Source organism: Bidens hawaiensis, unplaced genomic scaffold, assembly GCF_021521415.1.
Source record: "Bidens hawaiensis isolate Kalapana, Puna unplaced genomic scaffold, B.hawaiensis_p1.1 tig00019659_1, whole genome shotgun sequence".
Taxonomy (NCBI): domain Eukaryota; kingdom Viridiplantae; phylum Streptophyta; class Magnoliopsida; order Asterales; family Asteraceae; genus Bidens; species Bidens hawaiensis.
This window is the reverse complement of record NW_027505014.1, coordinates 261,014-266,193: the sequence shown is the minus strand read 5'-3', so window position 1 is coordinate 266,193 and position 5,180 is coordinate 261,014.

Genomic DNA, 5,180 nt, shown 5'->3' with positions numbered 1-5,180 from the left:
CTAGCCAAGCGATGCGACTGGTTTGCATCCATGTGATGGGAATGGTTTGCACCCATGCGATGCGATTGGTTTGCATCCATGCGATGCGATTGGTTTGCACCCATGCGATGCGATTGGTTTCCATCCATTCGATGCGAGTAGTTTGCACCCATGCGATGCGACTAGTTTGCATCCATGCATGCGATCTGATTATGTCATGCGAATGCGATTGCGATTGCTTTCCGGTGCGATGCTTTTCAGAACAGTACCCATTAATTAAGTTAAAGTAGTTCACTAGTCTAGAAAGTATGACCTGATTAGATGTGACATTTGTCAATTTCGGGTTATTTTATACTTGTATTCTTAATGTAAACCCGACCCGTTTTGTATCCCGAACCTTTCGATATTATCAAAATGATGAATTGTATGTTAAATATTTGTTTTATAGTTGTTGGATAAAAAAACACCCTTTTTGGTTCTTAAAATTCCCAGAAAACGCTCAAAACGAACTCCAGGGACTAAAACTACCAAAATGGAGACTTGAAGGACCCATTTGTAGTTTGTGCTTTCTTGGGTCTATAACCAACCCATTTTCATGAAACACCCTTTATGAAAGACCCATTCAACTTACCCTATATACACACACCCATCTTCTTCATTTGTGCTTGCTCATTTCTTCATTTCTCTCTGAAATTCTTGAATTCTAAGGTTGTTCTTCATAAGCTAATCTTTCATTTTAACTAACTTCTCAATACTTAAAGCTTGATGTTACAACATATATATAATATACACTCCTTGTTTACCTTCGGTCTTTCATTTCTCCGGTCTCGGCCGGTTGAAATGTCGGACTAGTAAGGCAAGGTTACATGGAGGACTTTGTAGTCCTTGTTTATATATTTAACAAATCTAATCATATAACTTGTTATACTTGCTTAAATTCTACATATTTTAGTTTATTTTTCATATTTGTCAAGTTCCATGGTATTGGGTATGTGGTGACTAGCCTCGGTTTCATCCCGAGTTGAGAACCGAACCAAAAACCGAACTTTTGTTTAAAAGCATTATTGTTAACTTTTTGAATGTAAAACTTGAGTATTATTATTTATAAGTTATTTTACAAGTTCCATGGTAATTGGGTATGTGGTAACCATCCTCGGTCTTATTCCGAGTCAAGGACCGAACCAAAAACCGAACTAAACCGAGTTCACTCGCTTAAGACACACAAGTGTGTTTTTAGCCACCAAAACTCATAGTTTTCTTCAAGATTATATTTTAAATCAATTTTAGTTAATTTCTAAACATACTTGGCATGTCGGTAACCAACTTGATCTTATAACAAGTTCGAACCGATAAGGTCGTATACTCGCTTAACGAACGTTAAGGTTCTTCACAATAGAACTACATACTTGGTTAAGTCTATTTTGATTTTATTGAGTTATCTCATAACATTTATTATTTTGGGAAGTTAACTGTGAGCTTGGTCAATTATCAAGTCTCGAACCGACAAACCCGAACACTCGTTTAAACCTCGTTTTGGTATTATTATAACCAAAGGTTTTGCAATATCGTATTTTAACCCACATTATTACTTAACATAGGTTGAGTAAAAAAAGAAAAAAACTAATGAATAGAATACCGAGACCCGGTTTCGAGTAAACTTATTTTACAAAACTCGTTTCTTTAATTTCTCAAATATTTACATTTTAAATCCTAAACTTTATTTATTTACTTTATTTGTCATGTATTTTATTTTAAACCCTTCCAAGACTACCTACTAACACAAGACCCGTTTAATATAGGTCTTGCTCATTAAACCGATCTCTCCGATTATTCACGACACTATCTTTCAAGTTACTTGTTAATGTGAGTACTTTTTCATCCCCCGTTTTCCATCTTTCGTTTTGGGGGTGGCATTGCATACTTATTCAAATTCAAATGATTTATACTTGAGTCTTAAACCACAACACGTATTGTATATGTTTACTTAAATAAATGCTCGATTTGGTGTTATATGCTTTACATGATTATGTGCAAATTCTTGAATGCTAAGGCATGTAGCCTCTTGAATGCTAAGGCGGGTAGGCTCATCAAAGTATGATCATACGTTAATTCCGAGTATATATGGTATCCCCATATAGAAAGGTGTCGTCAATGTATTCTTATTGACGATTTCATTATTGTCGTCAATGTATTCTTATTGACGGTTCGTTAATGTATTCTTATTGACGGTTTTATTTTCTAAATTGTTGATATTATTTATTGTTTTCATATACTAGTTGTGGATTTCATACTATATACTTATTGTCCAAAACTATGAAAATTGCTCACCAACCTTCGTGTTGACAAACTCTATTTTATGCAATGTTACAGGTTTGATGTTAGCTTGATTGGATTACTTGAAGAAACTTATTATCTTGGCTTTAGGATATTAGAAAATAAAAGAACAAGTTATTTGTTTATCTATCTATTTGGTATTTTGTATGAACAATTGTTGTGTTATTTATGATGATATGGATTTAAATGAGTTGTTTAAATATTCTAACTTTATAGTGTCATTGTGCAATGAGCAATCATGTCGCGCCTCGACGTTTCCGCCTTCATTGGTCGGGGTGTGATAGATTGGTATCATAGCCATCGACTATAGGATAGGTGGTTAGACGTAACAGCCTAGTATAGTTTATGCTCTAGGGTCCCTATACGTGTGCTCATACGTGTTTACCCTACTTGATTGTTTATTGCATTTATTAATTATTTATAAACTTGTTTAAAAATCTATCTCATCATAAATGTACACATACACACACTTTCAATAGTATTCTAAGGTATTTTTACCTTAAAATAAAACATTAGATTTTATATTGTGTTTTATGGATCACAAGCTTAACTTGGATCTCGTTGTTTACAATCTCCTTAAAGCTAGGTTCTATAATTTGTTTTGTGACGACCGTAGGGAACGAAACACTTGATTCGATCATTTGACAAAAAGATTCCAAGAATCGAAGGTGATTTACTTACCTGGGATGATTGGGTTTAGTGTTGGTTTCTAGGACAAGCAACTCGAGTTATATGAGCCGACACTTTAAGTTGTCGTATGCGAGCGTTCCGGTCGCCTCCTTATTTTTTGGTGTTGAAAACATAAAAGCCACGGTGATACGTGGACAAGTGTTTTTAACATCTCGTTTTATCTCCGTTTTATTGTATGTTATTATCATGATTTGAGTCAACAACATGAAAGACGCGGTGATTACTTTTACATATGATTACTTAAAATAAAACATTAGATTTTATATTGTGTTTTTAGTGCACATGTTCGACTCCATATGTATTACTTTTACATAAGTTTTTATTGCCGGGATATCAAATCATGGTGGTTCATGTACGATTTTCCCAACTATATATATATTTACAAGAAATTTTGTTGTTTTTTTTTCGGAATATCAAATCATGGTGGTTCATGTACGATTTTTCCGACTATATACAAATTTCAACACTTCAAAACGTCCAAATTTTAAATTCTCGAAACTTTGAAACATATACTTATATATACGTTTTTATCATTTGGTTTATGTATAAACTTTATTTCTACTAACATTCTCATCCTTATGACACTAGGATTCACGTAAAAAAAATGGTTACATACATCTTCTATTTTAAACTCAATTCCCTCAAACTCACTACAATTCTTTATAATTTTTAGAATGCCTCAACTACGACGCCACTACCGCAAGGACTCCAGACGCAAGATGGCCGCTTTAGTAGCAAAACAAGTCGCCGCTGTGATTCCCAAACTCCTAACTCACTTGCAAGCAAACCAACCTCCACCCGTTGTAGCACTCGTTGAACCCACACCCGCTCCCTACTTGTATAAAGAATTTACCGGTGCTAACCCAACCAAATTCCTTGGTACGAACTGTGCGACTACCTTGTTGCAATGGTTTGAAAAGATGGAAAGTGTGTTCCGACACAGCGAGTGCCCCGAGGCGAAGAAAACTAATTTCGCTTCGAGCATGTTTGAGGGAACTGCTCTTACGTGGTGGGGTAGTGTTATGCATCTCCAAGGGGCGGAAATTGCCATGGCGCTTCCATAGACCGAACTTAAGGAACTCATGATGAAGAAGTTTTGTCCCAAACACGAGCTCCGAAAGCTTGAAGCCGAATTTTGGGAATTGAAACAAGAAAGTGGTGATAAAGCCACTTACTCGCTCCGTTTTCATGAATTGAGCACCCTTGTACCTCATTTGGTTACCCCGCTCGAACGTAAAATCGACAAATACATCGGGGGTTTACCCATGCTAATTCGGGACTCAGTCATGAGTAGCAAACCCGAGAACCTTGAGGATGCAATTACTGTAGCCGGTGCGCTATCGGAGAACCATGTTAAGGCGGGTACCCTAACCATCAAGAAGAAAAGTGATAAAAGCAAAACCGAACCCGCACCTCAAGCCAAAGTTGACCCACCACCTCAAGCCATTAACTACTCAAACTCTTCCCGCCACAACAACAAAAAGAAACCCAAACAAAACCACCGAAACTATGCCGTTACCCAACCGCAACCGCAACAACAACCCCAAGCTCCCCCACAAAATCGAAAACCCTATACCGGTACTTTTCCACTATGCAACAATTGTCAACTTCATCACCCATCTCACTTACCTTGTCGCCATTGCACCATTTGTAACCGTTTTGGCCATCTAAATAACACATGTCGTTCCGCACAACGTACTCAACCCAACAAACCAAGAACCACTCCACAAAACACCCAAAACCGCTTTGCACCTTACCCGCAAAACCCTCCTCAACAACCCCGAGCTTGCTTTAACTGTGGTGACCCAAATCATTTCCGCAACAATTGCCCACGACTCACTTTTGCAAACCAAGCCCAAACCGTAACCATACCCTACTATCAAACCCAAGCCTACCAAGTCCAAACCTACCAACCTCAACTTCCCCAACTCAATGCACCACTCATCCAACCCATGCAAGTCATCCCAGCACCTCCTCCTCCACCACCTCATGCACCTCAAGGAAATCCCGGTAACCAAGGACGAGCTTTTATGATGAATGCTAATCAAGCTCAAGTGGCAAACGATGTTGTGAGCGGTATGTTTTTAGTGAACGAGCATTTGGCATTTTGTATGAACAATTGTTGTGTTATTTATGATTATATGGATTTAAATGAGTTTAAATATTCTAACTTTATA